The sequence below is a fragment of the Urocitellus parryii genome, chromosome 6, assembly GCF_045843805.1.
Source record: "Urocitellus parryii isolate mUroPar1 chromosome 6, mUroPar1.hap1, whole genome shotgun sequence".
In the NCBI taxonomy this organism is placed as follows: Eukaryota; Metazoa; Chordata; class Mammalia; order Rodentia; family Sciuridae; genus Urocitellus; species Urocitellus parryii.
In genome coordinates this window covers 116522924-116545361 of record NC_135536.1, presented here as the reverse complement: position 1 = coordinate 116545361, position 22438 = coordinate 116522924, and the positions used below count along the sequence as shown (strand labels likewise).

The following is a 22438-nucleotide window of genomic DNA, read 5'->3' as shown; positions in this document are numbered from 1 at the left end:
TCAGAATTTAAAAGATTGACATAATCTTCCTTTTTAGTCAGCTTGATGAACTACAACAACAAAAAGTATGACAAATGTCATTAGAGGCCTTAGATCACTCATGTAACACATTCGTATTAGTAATATCCTTTATTACATGAAATGTTTGAGGATTGTTATAGAAAACGTATATGTACTTGTAAAACCCTGAATGATAGTATCTCTCTTTCCCCAAAGATGTAAATCACTGACCTATAAATAATACATTCATATGATTTTTTTCATTAGAAAAGTTGAAATAGATCATCTAATCCAATTTCCTATCTAATGCTGTAATTTCCTATATAGCACCCTTAGCATAAGGTCTTACTGATCTCTATATGAACATTTCAAATGACAAGCAACCCACTGTATCAAATGCAGCAAGCTCCACTATAGGCTAATTCTAGTAAATAACAATGATAACAGCAGCAGCTGTATTTACCAGTGAGCTAAAATGTGCCCAACTTGCTGGGATTTTGATTGAGACTGTGTTGAATTTGTGGCAACTTGACATTTTTTTTTTTAAACAACACTAAGTCTTCCTTTCCATGTACATGGTTTCTATCTCCAATTATTTAACACTTTGATTTCTTTCAATATTTTAGATTTCAATAAACCTTGTTAAAACTTTGCTAGTTATGTCCCTATGTATTTAAAAAAAAATTGGGGGGATGCTACTGGAAGTGGTACCTTAATCTGAGGGGGGGTGTGCAAGGGATTAAATTCAGGATCTCATACATGCTAGGCAAGCTCTCTACCACTAAGCTACAACACTAGCTCTATGACATTCCTAATTTCCAATTGTTCACTGCTAGTATGTAGAGGTGTAAAGGACTTGTGTTTACTGGCCTTTTTTATTCTGTGGCTACAGTAAACTCACTTATTATTTCTATTAGTTTTTGTATAGACAAATTGGAATTATCTGCATAAAGAATCATTTTGCCTAGGAATGCTGATAGCTTTATTTCTTCATTTCCAATCTGCTTTTCTCTTTTGCACTCCCTAGAGAAGGGCAGGCCCTAGAAAGAAGTCCAAACGAGCAATATAACCTAAGTAAATGAAGAATAAGAGTACTGAGAGCACACACAACCCCAGGCAAGCAGACCTTAAGAAACAACATACATTCACAATAATTTCAATCCAGAAAATGTAAAATATACTGATATTGAATTTGACTATGCTTCTAACATTGGCTACACATTTATTTTTCTGTGAATTTTCTATACAAGTACTCTGCCGTTTTTCAATTAGAATGTTCACAATTTTCTTATATGTATATATAAGAACTTTTCATAAAATGCCAGTTTTAGATTAATAGCCTACCAAATCCAAATCCACCAGTCTTTGCAAAACTAGATGTGGAACTTTGCCAGCTGGTTCTTTGTTAATTTACTGGAGGGGCACTGAATGACAGGGCATAAAAAAGGGCTTATCTTTCAGGTTGGGGTGTGACTTTTTTTCTTTTGTGTCTGGCATGGCTTCTAGAAGTTCTGCAGAAGATCCATTGTTGATCACCATTCAAAAGTTTCTCCAGTTTACTTTACCAGGAGCCTTTCTGAGTACCATCTCTGAACCACAACATTCCTATAACTAGTTGTCTAGCATACCTGCTCTGGCTCGTAACACTCTAGCAGTCAACTTTCTGTTCATCATCAGGAGGCCATTAGCATCCCAGCAAGTGGCTTTCTACAAACCAACCTGGACCTGTGGCATTCCAGCTGTGGATCATCTTTGGCCCACTGATATGTCTTTGGGCAGCAGTTATTCTCTCCCCAACAAGGTCTGAATGGCAGGCCTAGAGGAGAGCTATCTTCCATTTTGTTTCTTTCCTTTTTTTAAATATGTACACTATATATAAAATGTTTAAATATATATTTTAATGTATATATTTTTAATTTATTTTATTCATTTATTGTTTGTTTGTTTATTAATGTGGTGCTGAGGTGCAGGTACCTCCTGCACCCTAGGTAAGGGCTCAACCACTGAGCTACAACCCAAGCCCCATCCATTTTGTTTCTTTTTGGATTCTCTCCCTCAGCTCAAGAGATAGTAATAGCTAATGTTTACATTTACTATGTTTTTATTCTTCAGAGTTTTATTCATTTTAGTAAACATTTTGCTCATTAATAATTCTTTGTAGGGCTGGGGTTGTAGGGCAGTGGCAAAGTGCTTGTTTAGCACGCGTCCGGCCCTGGGTTTGATCCTCAGCACCACATAAAGATAAAATAAATAAAATAAAGGTAGCGTGTCTATTTACAACTTAAAAAAATATACACACAAAAAAAATAAATAATTCTTTTGTATTAAATTTTCCCTTTTAAAATGCCTGATGTGATTTCTGGCCCTTGACTGGATCCTGACTAATAAGGTGAACTACTAGAACCCCTTGTCTATATGCCATCAATATTTCTTCTCAGTTTTCTCTTTTATCTATAACTTAAGGCATACATTACCAAAGTTTTAAATTTTTAAGTAGTAAAATTTATAATATTTTTTCATTTTGGTATCCATATTTCATTATTCTTTTATAACTCCAAAAAGATTTCCTTGCTTCTATATAACATTTTCTTTCAGTATTTCTATGAAATACTCTAATCCACCTGTGTTTTTCTAAATGAAGAGCTTAGTAGTCCCCACTAAGAGCAAATGATTTGAAAGTTAATAATAAAAGCCTATGTGCTGAAGGGGTTTATTTCTGGATACTAGTTGGTTTCACTGATCTGTCTATTCTTATACTAGAACCATAAAGTTATTGTAACTATGCAAAATGTTTTACTATTTGGTAGAACAAGTACTCTACTTTTATTCCTTTACTTGCTCAAAAATTCCCTAATATGTTTATTTAGCCCCCTTCCAATAAATTTAGATGCAGCTTAGGTTTTCACTGTTCCTTCTCAAAGCAAACAGATAAAAAAGAACAATCTGGAGTTTTCATTCGAATGGCAATAAATTGTAAGAAAAATAAATATTTGCAATCCTGAGTCTTCCTCTTTAATAATTAAAGTTATGTTAAATAAACTTGTGTTAAAGAAACTTCATAGAGGCCACTGATTTGTCCTGAGCTACCGCATTAGGACCCAACAGACCAAACCTGTTGAGAGCCACAGCCAAAGGGGCCCCAGCAAACTTTCAGACTGCCAGCTGATGATTGGCTCACAGCGGCCCCAGCAACTTCTAGCTGATTGGCTCCTCTGCAGTGATGCTCATTGGGCTCTTTCCCCGCCCTTTCAGACTACGGAGCTGCTCATTGGGGGATTTTTTGGCTCCGCCCACATGACCCAGCCAATCGGCCTCAAGAGCAGGAGGAGTGGGGGAGGTTGAGAGGCTTGTGGGAAGCCGGTGGTGGCAGTTGGGCTCTGAAGGTTTCCCTGAGGAGCTGTTTTGTTTGGCATGTGTGGTTCTAAAAATAAAGTTCGTTTCTTTTGACAAGTGGCTCCTGAATTGTGCCCAGCCAGACTGTGGCACAAACCAAAATGGATTCACTCATGCTAAGGTTCTATAACATCAAACTGACACTAGTTTGTCTATCTGAGTTTTTGAGAAATTAGAAGAGACAGATAATAGCCAAATACTCACATGTGCCAATTTTAGCTTGCATGATAAGGAAACCTCCTCTGCTTTAACCCTTACAAGAAAAGTAACATGTAGTAACTTGGTGTTAAACAATATGCTCTTTGTATTATGCTTTTTCCTTGTTTCTGCTCAAGCTACTTTATAAAAATCGATTTTTATACCATGCCCAGTGTAGCATTTATCTATTCTTTAAATGAGATGCTGCCTGATTCATAAATCATTAATAAAAGGTAATGGGATCATTTAACTAAATTTATTTAAATTTTGTCTTTTGACTCTTACATATTTATTTTTTAGTAAAATTTTACTGTAAGACATTTCTAATGACTAGTAGTCAGGAAACCTAGAATTGAGTTCTGCCTCTAAACAGGGATTGTACTACACAGACATTTAAAGACCATGGGTTTCAGTTTGCTCTTGTACTAAGTAAGTACAATAAGCTTCTCTACGCTATTCCTAAGTACACTAAAACTTTAACCACTGTGATTTTATCATTTCAGTTTGTATATTTATAACAGCTAACATCTATGATTGCTTTCTACTTATTAACATTCATTTCCCCCTAAAAAAAACCCTATTATTTAGGTATTATTATATTATTTCCACTTTACAAAGGCACTAATACACTGAGAGACTAAGTAACTGTAGTGTTATACAGCTTTTTGACAGATCTGGATTTTGAACCTAGGAAGGCTAATTCCAAAATCTGCTTTTTAAAACAACAAACAAACAATGTTTTATTTCATACAAGAGTATAAAATAATAATTTCACATGTATTTGTTAGGTTGCTTCAACAATTATCAACACAGCATCAATACTGATTTATCTATACCCAAAATCCATCTCATTCCTTGGTGCTATCCCTCCCAGATTCTTTTGAAAGCAAAATTCAGGTACTATATATCATTTCATATATAAATATTCAAGAGCCCCTTAAGACAAGGACTCCCATTTCTAAACATACTTGTAATATCATCATCAGGCTAGTACCCAAACTAATTTCTTAATATCACCAATTATTCAGTCCAAGTTCATATTTTACTAATTTGCCTATGTTTTTTTAAAAAAATATTTATTTTTTAGTTGTAGTTGGACACAATATCTTTTTAATTTTTTTATGTGGTGCTGAGGATCAATCTCAGGGCCTCACACATGCTAGGCGAGCACTCTATGGCTGAGCCACAACTGCAGCCCCTAATTTGCCTATGTTTTAAAAACTGATTTATTTTATTTGAATTGGGCAAAGAAGGTGTATTCACATATTCATTTGTTAAAGTTTCTTTTAATTCATGGGTTCCTTCTTTATCTCTTACTTTTCTTTGTAATTTGTTTGTTCAGAAACCAAGTCATTTGTCCTGTGGAGTTTGGTGAAGTCCATCTTCTGCTGACTTCATAGCCATGGTGGTATTTAACATGCTCACTGTACTAAATGTAGACACTTGCGAGTCAGCTCATTCCCCTCTGCCCACCAAGACCTCTTCATAGGCAGTTCCACATGCTTCCATCTGGATGTTCATAACTGAGTGTCTTCTTTTTGTAATGTTAACAGCCTTAGATAATTACTCTTTTACAAAATACTAATATTCCCCCATTCTTTCTATAAAGAGAAACATCCCCTCAATTATTTATTATATTTCCTCAATTAATTAATAGGATAACCTTCCAATTATCCAGTTATCCTAAAGTACAGTTATTATAAAAGGGCAGGATAAATGCTTGATTCTTTCTCCATAGTTTTCTATGATTTGGTTTTCTAATATCCTCACCCTAAGTTGATCACTAAGGATTTCTTTTTTTTTAATTGGTTGCTCAAAACATTACAATGATCTTGACATATCATATATCATACATTTGATTCAAATGGGGTATGAATTCTTATTTTTACCACATATACAAATTGCAGGATCACATTGGTTATACTTCCACATTTATACATACTGCCATTCTAGTGTCTGTTGTATTCTACTGCCTTTCCTATCCCCTTCCTATCCCCCCTCCCCTCTCCTCCCCTTCCATTATCTCTCTCTACCCCGTCTACTGTAACTCATTTCTCTTTTTCCCCCCTTTCCCATCACATCCTCCTATATGTAATTTTGTATGACAATGAGGGTCTCCTTCCATCTTCCGTGCAATTCCCCTTCTCTCTCCCATTCCTCCCACCTCTCGTCCCTGCTTAATGATAATCTTCTTCTCATGCTCTTCCTCCCTGCTCTGTTTTGAGTCGCCCTCCTTATATCAAAGAAGACATTCAGCATTTGTTTTTTAGGGATTGTCTAATTTAGCATAATCTGCTCTAATGCCATCCATTTCCCTGCAAATGCCATGATTCTGTTATTTTTTAGTGCTGAGTAATATTCCATTATGTATAAATGCCACATTTTTTTATCCATTCAACTATTAATGGGCATCTGGGTTGGTTCCACAGTCTTGCTATTGTGAATTATGCTGCTATGAACATTGATGTAGCTATATCCCTGTAGTATGCTCTTTTTAGGTCTTTGGGGAATAGTCCAAGAAGGGGAATAGCTGGGTCAAATGGTGGTTCCATTCCCAGCTTTCCAAGGAATCTCCATACTGCTTTCCAAATTGGCTGCACCAATTTGCAGTCCCACCAGCAATGTACAAGTGTACCCTTTTCCCCACATCCTCGCCAGCACTTGTTGTTTGACTTCATAATGGCTGCCATTCTTACTGGAGTGAGATGGTATCTTAGGGTGGTTTTGATTTGCATTTCTCTGATTACTAGAGATGGTGAGCATTTTTTCATATATTTGTTGATTGATTGTATATCCTTGTCTGAGAAGTATCTGTTCAGGTCCTTGGCCCATTTGTTTATTGGGTTATTTGTTTTCTTATTGTCTAATTTTTTGAGTTCTTTGTATACTCTGGATATTAGGGCTCTATCTGAAGTGTGAGGAGTAAAAATTTGTTCCCAGGATGTAGGCTCCCTACTTACCTCTCTTATTGTTTCTCTTGCTGAGAAAAAACTTTTTAGTTTGACAATGTCCCATTTGTTGATTCTTGATTTTAACTCTTGTGCTATGGGTGTCCTATTAAGGAATTTGGAGCCCAACCCCACGAGATGGAGATTAGACCCAACTTTTTCTTCTATTAGACGCAGAGTTTCTGGTTTGATCCCTAGCTCCTTGATCCATTTTGAATTAACTTTTGTGCATGGCGAGAGAAAGGGATTCAGTATGGATTTCCAGTTTTCCCAGCACTATTTGTTGAAGTTGCTATCCTTCCTCCATTGCATGCCCCTTTATCAAATATAAGATAGTTGTAGTTTTGTGGATTGGTCTCTGTGTCCTCTATTCTGTACCATTGGTCCACCCACCTGTTTTGGTACCAGTACCATGCTGTTTTTGTTACTATTGCTCTGTAGTATAGTTTAAAGTCTGGTCTCGCTATACCGCCTGTTTCACTCTTCCTGCTTAGAATTGCTTTTGCTATTCTGGGTCTTTTATTTTTACAGATGAATTTCAAAATTGCTTTTTCTATTTCTTCGAGAAATGCCATTGGGATTTTGATTGGCATTGCATTAAACCTATAGAGTACTTTTGGTAATATCACCATTTTAATGATGTTAGTTCTGCCTATCTATGAACAGGATATATCTTTCCATCTTCTAAGGTCTTCTTCTATTTCTCTCTTTAGGATTCTGTAGTTTTCACTGTATAAGTCTTTCACCTCTTTTGTTAGGTTGATTCCCAATTTTTTTTTTTTTGAGGATATTGTGAATGGGGTGGTTATCCTCAATTTTTTTTAGTTGTTGATGTATCTTTATTTCTTATTTATTTATTTATATATGGTGCAGAGGATCCAACTCAGTGCCTCACACATGTCAGGCAAGTGCTCTGTCACTAAGCCCTACCCCAGCCCCTCTTTCTTTTTTTTTTTTTTTTAAAGCATCATTATGTGTTCCGGGTTTAAAATATATTTGGTTTGTTTAAATTCACTCAAGTTATTATTATTTTAATTACAAAATCATGCCATCTTTGATCAATGAAGGGAAGGCTGAGCTTGCTGGAAGCAGGTCATATCAGTGCTGTCTTATATGACTCTAATGATCTTCAGTATTTTCTGTTCACTGTTTTAAGGCCCTTTTCATGGACAAAGGCAGCAATTCTGTATTTTTAAAATATAAGCTTCAAGGTGACTTACTAATTAAATTCAAGACTACAATTTTTAACTGTCTTAAATTTACAATTTTATCCTTTCTTTCCTGACAGAAATTTCTGCTCTCAATGACACTTACTCATTTGTTTTATCTTACACCTTCTATTTATTTATTTATGTATTTATTTATTTATTTATTATAGTTGGACACAATACCTTTATTTTATTTATTTTTTTTTTATGTGGTGCTGAGGATCGAACGCAGGGCCTCACACATGCTAGGCGAGTGCTCTACTGCTGAGCCACAACCCCAGCCCTATCTTACACCTTCTTAGTCTCAGAATAAACATTTCCATCCAGAACATAACAGAAAACAATTGAAGACTTTTGCAGTTCTTTTTATCCTGAGAGTACCTCTCTTTAGGTATATGCAGACCAATTACTATTTTATTTTGAATACTAACTTTCAATTCAAATTGTAACTTTCCAAGTGGCTATACTGCAAACTAGATATACACCTAGAGTACTTTGTTTCATTTTTATTTCCCATTCTCAGGAATTACTTGGCAAATTTTTAAATCTACGAAAAACAAGATATATTCAAATAAGGCTAACTTCTAATCCTGTTTTTCCTGTCCTATTTCCCTATAAGGAACCATTTAATTTTTATAGTTTATCTTATCATTTTTAAAATTATAACCAACAATCACAGACACACAATCACACAATTTATCTTCATCTCTCTTTAAATTATAAATAGCAGCATGCTAATTTTTTCCTACCATCAAAGCCTATGCCAATAACTAAGATAGGTCCCTTTATTAAAGAACTGACAAATTCCTGAGCCCCTGGGACTGGGCTCCTCCTGCTGAGGCTGAGTAAATAATTCTGGAAAAGAACAAAATCCTCTTTTTAAAGTCAAATTAATATAATTTTAGCATGCTCTTTTAGTAAACAGTCTTTCAAAGGCTATTAGGAAAATCATAAACAATGTTCATCATTTACTTTTCTCTTTCATAAATTGTAAAATAATGCCTTTAAAATGTTCTCTGGATTTTAACTACTCTGAAGATAGTATTCACACCAATTAAACACAATGTAAGAGCAGATGTTTGTGGTTGGGAAGTTAAATGGATAACCAGAGAACAAATGAGTCAATTACCATAAGAAAATAAATGTTGTAATGGAAGATTATGCATTTCATTACTGAAGAGATAATTAAGCTTCAAATTCTCTTTGACAGCTTCCTATCTCTTTTAATGCCATCATTATTACAAGAGTAATTTTAATTGCTAAATATACAAGTAGAATTTGATACTAAAACAAATTATACTTGCAAAATTCTTTTACTAGAAACATCACTTAATTTCCGTCATTGTTATATAATGCTGGAAATTGCCACTCAAACAGAAAATAATATAGGCCCAACACCAATGTTTCAAGGTTACTTTACTATGTTGTGATTTTGAAGATAATAATTTTGTTTATATTATCTCTGAAATGTTGGAGTTTCTATTGTTTGATTTTAAGTTCATAAGCATTGAAATTCTTATTACGTACTTTAAGTAGAGAAATAAAGCAAGTCTGGCCATTTGGGCTTAAATGCACATTTGATGTTCTTAAGCTTTTTTTCTGTAATTCACAAACTGACATCTTAGTTCTTGAAAATTTTTAAAAAACAAAAACAAATAAAAATTTCATATTTAACAGGCCAAAATTCCCTCAGGGATTTTAACAGTTTAATCACAAGTTTGCTATAGGTACTGGTTCCTATAGCACACAAAAATACACTAGAACCCTCTACCATTGAGAGAAAGCTTCCCAATGGAAATGAACAGTTTCTTCAGTAATCTCTAGGAATATTCCTTGATCCCATAGGCCTCACAGTGACATGGGAACTGTGAATTATAATATACTGCATTTGCTGGTGCTATTTTTATACACCTAAGCAACAGCTCTGCTACACAATAACAAACAAAATATGCAACTTCAAAGGCTGGGGCTGGGACTCAGTGGTAGAGCACTGAAGTGCCTAGCATGTGTGAGGCACTGAGTTTATTTTATATAAATAAATAAAGTCCATTGACAACTAAGAAAATATTTTTTTAAAAAATATGCAACTTCATTAAAAAAAAAAAAAGCATTTTCTTAAAGAATGTTTGCAGGATCCATAGGCCCCATTTCTATTTCTAATCCCTGAAAGCATGCCCCGTTTATCACTGAAGCAACAGTGGCTTAAACCACAACCGTTGCTCAAGACTTTAGTTGAATATAAGTGGGATAAATTCCAACATTTTCATTAATCAGCACTATCAAGAGTTAAATATTAAGGAGCTGGGGCTGCGTCTCAAGTGATAGAGTGCTTGCCCAGCACATGTGAGGCACTGGGTCCGATCCTCAGCACTACATAAAAAGAAAATAAAGATTAAAAAAAAAAAAAAGAAATAGACATTAAGGATAAGAAATTTTTTCAAGAATTCTCAAGTTTCTCAAGAATTCAATGTTTTATACTATTAGTTTTCTATAAATCTACTTCTTGGGAATCTGAGTTTTCTGCATAAGTTTTAAATGTGTAAAATACTGTAAAATTTTAATTGCCATGTAACTTTAGCACCCATATTTACACTCATGTTTACAAGCTGGATTTGTGATCACAGAATTACAATACAATATTTTTCAAATTTGAGGTCTCAGGGTCTATAGCTCTTACATTTGAAAAACTACACATTATTTTTAATTTTAAAAGTTCCCCCAAACCTTCATTAAATATAGTTTTCCCTTCCATAACAAGATAAAATATAGTTAGTCTTTGCTTGATGTCCCAGTGTTGAATTATATGTACTACATTTTGTTTATGCATTCACATATCACTGGTTGCTCCTACATTTTGGCTATTGTGAATAACATTACTGTGAAGTATAAAATATCTCTTTAAGACCTTGCTTCCAATGCTTTTGAATTGTTGGATCAAATGGTAATTATATATGTATATTTTATTTTCTGAGAAACTACCACAATATTGTCAACAGCAGCTATACTTCTGGCTTAGGGTCAACCCTAAGTACAAAAATCTTCTAATTTCTTCATATTCTTTTCAACACTGGCTCTTTTTTGTTTTTTGAAACAGGACATCCAGACGGGTGTAAGTTTTTCATCACTGTATTATTTGATTTTTTTTTTAAGTTTTAGTTGTTGATGGACCTTTATTAATTTATATGTGGTGCTGAGAATTGAACCCAGTGCCTCACACATGCTAGGCAAGCACTCTATCACTAAGCCACAACCTCAGCCCCATGTACCATTTGATTTTTTACTATATTTGTGCATTGCCTATTTAAGAACATTTTATTCATTACTGGATGGTTTGGGTTTGTCCACTCTCTGCTTCTCCCTAATTTTCTTTCTGTTGGTTAGGTTTGTTGACTGAGAGTACCTTCTGCTTTCTTTCTTTTCTCCATCTCTTTACTTTCCTTTTCAGCATTTTCAAATTTAAAATGTTGAGTAATATTCATTCTGTAAGATTTAAACAAGCCTCAAACCATGTGACAATACTACCCTCCCCAGAGATAAACAATTATTAATATTTTTGATGTGTGAAGTTTCCAAATATTTTGTTTTAAAAACACATAAAAAAACTGTTTTTTTTTAAAAATATCAACTGGATCAACCATAATACTTTCCTGCAAACTGTGTCTGTCTCTCTTAAAAACTTTATATATCAGTACATATATAGGTACTTCTTCAATAGCAAAGAGATACATGACTATGTCATAATTTAACCTTTTTCCTATTAATGGATATAAAAAAGTTACTTTTGATTTTTTCTATTACAGGTAAAGCATCCTTTTATATCATCTTTGTATACATGTGCAAGAGCTTGGAAGAACAGATCTCTAGAGGCAATAAGCAGATGAAGGAGTTTTCGTATTTAAAATTTTGATAAACATTATCAAAGTCTGTACCAATTATATATTCCTATCAGAGATTCACTATCAATGAGGCTACTGAACATTCTACTTCAGGTATTAGCTAATGCAATAAAATAAGAAAAACAAAGACATACAAATACGGGGAAGGGTTGGAGACTCCTCTTCCCAGGATATACCATTGAAATGATCGCCTACTGAAGGGATATTAAAAAAATTTCTTGGAGAAATTCTAATATACATTATTATACTATTTGTAGTAGAGAAAAAATCTCAGTGATTCAATGAATAGCTATAATAATTACACAAACTACTGCACATCTAACTGAGGCATATGTTACATCCTTCCTACAGAAGTATAAGACAATAGCATTGGCATCACTTGAAAGCTTGTTAGAAATACAAAATCTCTGCACCCACCTCAAACCCTCTGAGTTAGTATAAGCATTTTAACAAGACTTCAATGTGGCCCATATGTATTTTAAATTTTGATAAGCAATGCTACTGGTTATTTAAATGCTGACTTCGTCCTAAATGTACAAACATGGAAAAATTCTAAAGTTAAAAAGTTACAAGGAATTTTTCTGAGCAAATTGGATGATACAACTCTATTTTGAATGAAAAACTATATTTTTATGTAAATACACACAAATAATTTTTAAGACACTGATAAGAATATACACTAAATTGATGACAGAAGGTATCCTCTGAGGAAAAGGGTGGGAATGAGGAAGAGGCAATAAAGGAGGAGATTTACTTTGTTGATATGGTATTTAATAATGATATTATTAATTTTATCATTTTTAAGAGAAAAAGCCAAAAGAACAAATTTAAAAGCTATTAGAACTAAATACAAATTTTTGATAAAATAGCAGAAAAAATGATCATCTTGTATTTTTTTCTGCTGTCTCTAATATTTACACAACCAAAAAAAAACTCTTAGAAAATGTAAATTTTAAAATCTAATTTGCAATCACTATAAAAGCAATCAATAGTTATACATGTACCTATCAAGGAAAGTATGAAATCTTACAGTTGGCAGTTCCTAAAATTTGAAACACCAGGTACAAAAGACTATTTCAAAAACTTTAGCAACAAGTCATCTGAACCCTTGTATAATAATTAATGCATTAAATGATTGATATTAACTAAAACCTACTGTCTCCAATATGTAACTATTCAATTTCCTCTTCTGCACCTACTTTATTCTTTCCATTTTAACCTATCTCCCCTTCATCCCCCACCTCTTCCTTCCATCTCTCCTTTTTTTCTTTTCTCTTTATTTTTATCCCATCTTCAAATTCAATTTAGTGTACTCTTACTTACATGTAACCCTTTCAGCTTATTTTATATTCTTCTTCACCATGTTCTTCTTGAGTTAAGAGACCTGTAGAGCTTATCGGTAATGTATTTACATAATATGTTGATGTGATTTACTTTTAAGCTACCACTGTTAACTTGAGGTACTCTCTCCTTTCAAAGAGGGACTGGAGGCTGAAATTAACATGCTGAACTTATATATTGAATCCTAGATACACTGCCAGCACAGAACTTCTTACAAAGTAATAACCACTCATTAAATAAAGGATTCCCACATTAAAGAAGAAAAGGAATTAATGTTAGTAGATGTACAAATCTAGGACCTCTGAAAATGAGAAAACAGGCAAAATTTATAACTCACCCCCAAAATCCACAGACACTGAAAGCGATGAAATTCCCAAAGCTATAAGGTTATCAATAAAACGATTAATCAGCTAAAAGAATATCTAAAGAATGAATTAAGAGCAAATACAGAAAGTGAAAGGCCATTTCAATAAAGAGAGAGATTTGGGGGTGGGGGGAAGCAATCAGAACTCCTGGTAATGAAAGATACAGTAAATCAAATAAAAAATTCAGTTGGAAGTATCCAATAGATTAGACTATGTAGAAAACAGAAATTCAGGCCTCAAAGAAAGAATATATGAATTTCAACACTCAGTAAGTGGCAAAGAACAATAAATACAAAAATCATGACTAGAATATACAAGAACTCTGGGACAATATTAAGAGGTCAAACTTAAGAGTCATTGGGATTAGGGCTCGGGTTGTAACTCAGTAATAGAGCCCTTGCCTTGCACACACGAGGTCCTGAGTTCAATCCTCAGCACCACATAATTTTTCTTTTTAAAAAAAGAGTCATTGGGATTAAACAGGGCATGGAGATACATGTTAATGGAATTAAGAACCTTTTCAGTAAAATAATAGCATAAAATTTCCAAATCTTAGGAATGAGACAGACATCTACATATAGGATGCATACAAAACTCCAAATAGATAAGACTAAAGAAGAAGCTCTCCAAAACACATCAAAATCAAAATGCCTAATGTGCAGAGTAAAGACAGAATATTAAAAATCTCAAGAGAAAAATATCAGGTCACATTTAGAGGCAAACCTATTGAATAAGGATTACTTCTGACTTCTTAGCTTAGACTCTAAAATCCAAGAGGGCTTAGAATGAGATAATCCAAGCTCTGAAAGAAAGAATTGCCAACCTAGGTTGCTATATTCAAATCAAAGGAGAAATAAAAACTTCCTAAGATAAGGATAAATGAATTCATGATCACTAAGCCAGCACTATAGAAAATACTGAAAGACATTGGATTAAACAAAGAAGAATGAAGGGAAGGGAGGGAGGGTAGGAATAGTAAACACAGTAGAATGAATCAGACATAAATTTTCTATGTTCATATATGAATATATGACCTGTGAAACTCCACATCATGTACAACCTCGAAATGGGAAGTTATATTCCATGTATGTACAATATGTCAAAAAATACTGTCATATATATCTGAAAATAAAAAATAAAAAAAATTTATAAAGAAATACTACTCACAAAACTTGTTTTTAAAAACAAGTCCCAGAGCTCCTGAATGAATGAAGCTCACTAGAATATTTTAAGCTAATGTGAATTAAAACCAAAATAAATAAACTAACCAAAATGCAGGAAATAATAGACATCAATAAATCAATAAACAATACATGGACAAATGATTTAAACAGACATTTCTCAAAAGAAGAAATACAGCCAACAAATATATGAAAAAATGTTCAACATTCATAACAATCAGGGAAATGCAAACCAATACACTGAGATTTCATCTCATTCCAGTTAGAATAGCATCTTCAAGAATATAAATAATAATAATTGCTAGTGAGAATGTGGCGGGGAATGTACAATTATACTCTATGAGTGGGACTGAGAATTCATACAGACACTCTTTAGAAAGCAGTATGGAGATTCCTCAAAAGAATGGAAGCACCAGATGACCCAGCTATAACACACCTTGGAATTTATCCAAAAGAACTAAAATCAGCATATTACAGTAATATATGCATATCACAACATTTATAGCAGTGCAATTCACAATGGTCAAATTATGGAATCAGCTTAAATGTCCATCAACAGATGAATGGATAAAGAAAATGTGATATATATACACAATGGAATTTTATTCAGCTATAAAGAAGAATAAAATTATGTCATCTGCTGGTTTAAACTGGATGGAAATAGAGAACATAATGCTAAATTTAAAAAGCAAGATTCAGAAAGCCAAAGGTTGAATGTTTTCTCTCATATGTGGAAGCTAGAGAGAGCGAAAAATTTTTTTTAAAGGAATAAAAGAAGGGATCTCACAAAAAAAGAAGGGAGAGTAGAAGAAGGGAATGAAGAGGGAAGGAAGGGAATGAGGAAGTACTGTAAAACAAAATCTTTCTAATTATGCTTTGTCCATGTACAATATGCCACAATTAATTCTGCCTTTATATGTAACTATAGCGTACTTACTGAAATAATAATGATAACAATAATAATAAAAGGAAGATCAGTAAAACGGAGCAAGTGGATGGGGAAAGGGGTAGGAGTAGGGTAGGGGACAGAAAGGGGAATTAGAGTGATAAAATTATGTTATTATGTGCAAGTAAAAATATGGCATAATAATCCCACTATTATGTATAATTACAATATACCAATAAAAAATGTTGAAAAAAAATGGAGGCACAAATATAGTCCCAAGTATATAGATTGCATGTGATTAATGTAACACTTTAAGTCAGAGGGAAAAAAATGGATAACCTTAATAAACAATTCTAAAAACTATGTAACCACTTGGAAAAAATGTTAAATTCATACTTTTTTCCTTATATTAGTATAAACTGTATGCATTGCAAAGATTGAATGTTTAAAAACAAATAGATCCAGCTGCAGAAGCTGAGACAGGAGGATTGCAAGTTCAAAGCCAGCCTCAGCAAAAGCTAGGTGCTAAGCAACTTAGTGAGACCCTGTCTCTAAATAAAAATACAGAAAAGGGCTGGGGAAGTGGCTCAGTGGTTGAGTGTCCCTGAGAGTTCAATTCCCAGTACCAAAAAAAAAAAAAAAAAAAAAAAATCCATAAAAGTAATAGAAGAAAACACGAGTTTTTAATTAAAAAAAATGTGAAGAGAGACCTAAATATGACACAAACTGAGAAACCACAAAAGAAAATATAAATATGTTAAAGCTGTGATACTGTGAAATATGTATCAGGTCTTCATTTCACTTTGCTGATATAGAACTCCTAAACTCCTGGGAATTCCCTGGGTAATAAAACCTTCTTTTTTAATTTTTTTTTTTTTTGTAATTTGTTCTAACTAGCTATACATCGTAGCAGAATGCATTTTGATTCATTGTACACGAGTGGAGCACAACTTTTCATTTCTCTGGTTGTACAGGATGTAGAGTTGCATCACATATGCAGTCATGCATGTACCTAGGGGTAATGATGTTCATCTCATTCCACCATCTTTCCTACCTACAATGAGGCAACTCTTGGCCTCTTGGGTAGCCTCAGGATAGAAGCTGGTTGCCAAGTGAACCAACCATGTGATTAGAGGGAAACCTCCAGCCCCACCCACTAACCTGCAGATGGAAGAGGAGTGGAAAGTTGAGTTAATCACCAATGATCACTGATATAATTAATCATGCCTATGCAATGACGTCTCCATAAAAACCCCGAAGACAGGGTCCCAGAAGTATGAATAGCTAAATGTGTGAAGGTTCCTGGAGGGTGGTATGTACAAAGAGAGCATAGAAGTTTCACCACCCTATACACTTATCTTGCCCTATTGAATCTCTTTCACCTGGCCATTAATATGTACCCTTGAAATTTTCTCAAATAAATGTAAATTAGTGTTTTCTGAATTCTATGAGCCACTTCAAAAATTTTTAACTGAACTCAGGAAGGCGAGTGATGGGAATCCAGATTTATACCTGGGTGGTCAGAAATTCTGGAGGCCCTGATCGGTAATTCACATCTGAAGTAGGGGATAGTCTTGTGGGACTGAGCCTTCAACCTGTGAGATAGTACAGTGTCAGAACTGAACTAAATTACAGAATACCCAGCTGGTATCCATTGCAGAATTGCTTCCTTGATGTGTGCGAAAACAATCCCTATACATCTAGGGTCACAGAGGTGTTCTGTGTTGAGTAGAGGGGTAGAGAATAGGAAATACGTGATTTGGGCTTGTTGATTTTTTTCCCTTAGATCCAAGAAAACTACACAGAAAAATAAAAAATCTGGGCTGGGATTGTGGCTCAGCGGTAGAGCACTCGCCTAGCACAGGTGGGACCCAGGTTTGATTCTCAGCACCACATAAAAATAAAGGCATTGTGTTGTGTCCATCTACACCTAAAAAATAAATATTTAAAAACAAAAGATTCTCTCTCTCTCTCTCTCTCTCTCTCTCTCTCTCTCTCTCTCTCCCCCCCCCCCCTAGCAAAAGACTGGGAACCACCCAACAGTAAGTTATTTTAAACACAACCCATTAAGACTGCTGCTGCTTCAACCTGGATTTCTCACTTATGTCAGGGGATCATAGAGTGGCTGAAGACATTTTTATAATCATGGAAAGTCAAGAGGAAACTGAGTTACACACACTGTTAGTGGGTTTAGTAGGATGTATTTATGTGATCTGACAAGACTTTTGTGTATACTTAAGCTGTCTAGTACCAGATGGGTTCTAGGAATGCTTCTTTAGCCTACTATATCAACATGACCCAACACTGAAACAAAAAGGATATGTGACCATATTCTAAACACTGGAGGAAAAGACCACATTAACTTTCTATTCTCACAAAAAATAACTGTACAATCAAAATTAAATATAGCCAAAACAAATGTTGCATAATTATCTAAAGGCATTTTTTAAATGTGCCTTTTTTTCTGGATTTTGTAATGTTTGTAGTTTTTTAAAAACTAATTTGTTGTTGTTGTTTTTTTTTTTTTCATTCTAAATAACTACTCATTTTGGTACCTCTTTTGGTATTCGTTTTCTTATACAGGTTCTTCAAAATAGTTTTGCTCCAGATCCCACAAAAGTTGATCTGCCCCTGATGGCAATAATCTCCAAGATTGCTTGTAATATTTTTCATGCTAGTTTTACACACTTGTTTGCTGGAATACACACAGAATACCTCTGACAGGATATAAACAAAGTTAATGGTAATGATTATTTCCATGGAGGGGGTTTGGGCCACAGCAGCAATATTTCAATATATATCCTTTTTTAAAAGTCTTCTGCAATTACCTCTTAAAATATTTAAGTAAAATTTTTTTAAAAAGTGGGGAGACATACCTACATTCGACTAGGGAAAAGTTCTATCATAATTCTTTTGCAATTAATCTATAAATTCAATAAAATTCTATTTAATACCTCAAAATAAATTTTAACAAAAATTGACAAACTGAAACTACAAGTCATCTGGAAGAAAAAAAAGTGAAAAAAAAACTTTTAAAAGAAGAATGAAAGGAATCCTCAAAACAAAATATCAATAATTGAAACAGTACAGCACTTATGTAGGAACAAAGTTGTTAATAAAGTTTTTAATAAAACAGCATTTAGACATCAAAGAAATCTGGATATATAAAGATGATATTTCAAATAACTAGAGACAAAAGTGGTATCAGGAGAAGAGGCAATCCATTTGAGAAAAAATAAACTTTGATTTCTACCTGTTACCACATACAAAAATAAAATCCAAATGGTTCAAAGACCAAAAAGTAAAAATACACTAGAAAAGTCTTAGAAAAAAATGGGAGACAATTTTATTAACATGGCATAGAATAGGAGGGGCCGGGGATGCAGTCTAAGATCCAATTCCAGAAGGAAGAAACTGATATTTGACTATACTGAAATAAACATATTCTGCATGGTAAAACATGTCTTAAAATTAAAAGACTAAAAGGATGTCATGATAGATTTAGTTTGGGTTGTCAAAATTTGGAAATAACCCAAAATCCATCTATAGGTGAATGGATAAACAACTGTAATATATTCATACTACAGAATACTTCTGAGAAAGAAAGGGGAGAAATAATATTGATATATACAACAATACAGCTGAATCTCAAACTCAATATGTTGAATAAAGAGAAGCCAGACCAAAAAAAGAGGAGTGGGGGGTCATACTGTGTGATTTCATGCATATAAACTACTAGACTATGCAAACTTATCTATAATGACAGAAAGCAGATTGGTGATTACTTGAAGACAGTGGGTGTGGAAGGTGGGGATTATAAGAGGCTTTATAAAAGTTTTGGGAGTGATGAATGTTAATTATCTTGATTATAGTGATAGTTTTTTGGATACTTACATATAAAATATCAAGCTGTACACTTTAAATATATGCAGTATATTGTATGTGCATTATATTTCAATAAAGCTGTTTAAAAAGTGAAATATTTGATTGCATGCAATTCATGTCAAAGAACTGATATTCAGAATATATAAAAATTACACAAGTCAATCAAAAACAACTCTAAAACTGTTGAATAAGACTAAATAAAGAAAAAAGTCAATAAAAATATGAAAAAGATGTGTTTGTCAAAAAGCAAAATAAGGTATATATATTTTTCCATTCCATTTGTACAGACTATAAAGCTTGTTGTCACCATTACAGGGAGGGTGTTGGGAAACTATTTCACTACTGGTGGATAAAAAAAATGATAACATCTTTCTGAAGGAAAATCTAGCAAGATGTATCAATACTTAAAACATAATAATTTAGCAACAGGTGTACAAATGTATATGTACAGGATGTACAAAACAGTGTTATTTATAGTAGTGAAACACAGAAACCACTAAATATTAATTAGGGATCTAGACAAACAAATCAATGAACACTATATAGCAGTGAGTACCAAACTGTAGTCCATTTTTGTAAGTAAAATTTTACTGGAATGTAGCCACACTAATTAGTCCTAGTATAGTCTAAGCTGTTTTTCTGTTATGATGACACAGCTGAACAGTTGCAAAAGTGACAGCAAGACCTGTAATGCTAAAATACACATCCTTTGATCCTTTTCTTGTGGGGAATAGTGGGTACTGGGGATTGAACTCAGGGGCACTCAGCCACTGAGCCACATCCCCAGCCCTATTTTGTATTTTATTTAGAGACAGGGTCTCACTGAGCTGCTTAGTACCTCACTATTGCTGAGGCTGGCTTTGAACTCATGATCCTCCTGTCTCAGCCTCCCAAGCTGCATCCTTTGGTCTGATAACACGTAGTGAGACCCTTGCAAAGTCTAAGAGTCACTGGAGCTACCACAACCACCATGGGGCCCTTCGGAGAGCCAGAGCTCTTAATGTGGAGCCCCCCGTGCCTATGAGGCTGGTGATGAAGTTGGGGGCCCTGGTGGTGCTGCTGCTTGGTGCTCACCCTCCTCTGCAGTCTGTACCCATCTGTATGCTGCACCAGCCCAGGCCTAACCATAAAAACTCAGCTTCAAGCCAAAAAGCCCCAAGTCTAGTAAGCTGCTTTGCAGAAGGTGTCTACTGAACCTGCTGCTTGACTACCAAATATCCATTCACTGGATTGGACAGTGGGGTGTGGGGGAGTGGAGGGAAAGAAGAGGGAATGGGAATGGGAAAGATAGTAGAATGAACTGAATATAACTTCCCTAGAAAAATGCATGAAAAATATCTTTGATATGGGGTTGGGGATGTGGCTCAAGTGGTAGCGCGCTCGCCTGGCATGCGTGCGGCCCGAGTTCGATCCTCAGCACCACATACAAACAAAGATGTTGTGTCCACCGAAAAAAACTAAAAAATAAATATTAAAATTCTCTCTCTCTTTAAAAAAAATCTTTGATATTATTATATTTATTTCTTTATTTATTTGATGCTAGGGATTGAATCCAGGAGCTCTCAGTCACTAAGCCACATCCCCAGCCCTTTTTATTTTTTATTTTGAGACAGGGTCTCACTAAGTTGCTCAGGGCCTTACTAAGATGCTGAAGCTAGCTTTGAACTTGCGATTCCTATCTTAGCCTCCCAAGCCACTAGGGATTGCAGGGGTATGCCACCACACCCAGCTGATATTATTTTTAAGAGAGTCAATATTTGTAATCACTGACAAGAAAAAATCAAAACAAGGAATGGGAGTATATATGGGGATTCTATTCTCATACTGCCCAGCTTTCATCAGAGAAATTCTATGTTTTTCTATTTTAAATGTCTGGCTTCCAAGTATGATTTTGCTTGAGTTCCCTGTCTTCCCCCCTTGCACTCCCTCTAAAAAAGTTTGAAACCCACTGATAAAATCTCAACCTAAGGAATTTGTCTGGACAAAAAGACCAACACATAAAATCTTGGTTATTGTTACATTGGGGATTGGGGAAAAGACAAAATAGATATAGATTTCATTTAGCTTTTTTTCTCCCCACTAATTCTTGGAATTTACATTATTGTTTGATGCATTCAGCTTTCAGATAAATTGAGGTAACTGCTTGTAATGAGATAAAATATTCCTGTTAGGACCAGATGGAGTTGATCCCATAACTATGTGTAAACTCAGCTTACTTGAAAGTGTCCTCACTAAACACTCAACAGTACAGGGTGGCAGTGGTTAACTGGGGAAGAAATCTAAAATCAGTAAGATGCCTTTTTCAGATATTCTTTTCGCTAGGAGAAAATCTTGCCATTGCTCATTTTGGAGCTTCTGAATGTAATTTTTAGTAAGAAGATATTTTTAAATTATAAAACTGTTCCACTTTTCTTGCTGTTCCTAATTCTATCATCCCTTTATTAAGGAAAGAGGAAGAAACTAAAGAGAATCGAAAGTTTAAGAGATTCAGTATATTTAGTATGAGAAATTTACCAACAAAATGATTAAAGTTACTAAAATTCCTCCTGGCATGGCTCTCTTAATCAAAGTTGGTGAATTTGAAAACACCCTTCAAAGTAAAAGAAATATAGTTCAATAAAACTAAGATAGCAAATACTATATGGGATTCATTCTCTTATAAGGATGGAATATACAACAGATTCAAGAAAGATGGTTAATAGTAATGCATAAGAGACCCAGAGTGGGATAATGAAGGAAAGCTTGTAATTCTGGGGTCAACACAGATAACCTAAGAAGTAGAATAATTCCAAGGATGACAGTCAAAATGTTCTCAGTTATTTCTAGGCTTGAAGGGGCATAATTTCACCCTCCTACTGACATAGTCTTTTTATTTATTTGGGAGATCTGCATTGTGTTTATAAGCAGCTAGCTGTTACCTCTGAAATTAAATCACCCTGAAAGGAAATGGTAACCATGGACTCATCCAACTTAAGATTATAGTGGCTCAAGCAGTATCATGCTCGCCTGGCATGCGTGCGGCCGGGGTTCGATCCTCAGCACCACATACAAACAAAGATGTTGTGTCTGCCGAAAACTAAAAAATAAATATTAAAATTCTCTCTCTCTCTCTCTCTCTCTCTCTCTCTTAAAAAACA

The 22438-nt window shown here is 34.4% G+C and overlaps 1 protein-coding gene across 4 annotated transcripts in view; it reads right to left on the bottom strand.

Moving 5' to 3' along the window:
- Neo1 (neogenin 1) overlaps positions 1–22438 on the bottom strand; it is a 222775-nt gene that overhangs the window by 105499 nt on the left and 94838 nt on the right. The window lies entirely within an intron of this gene.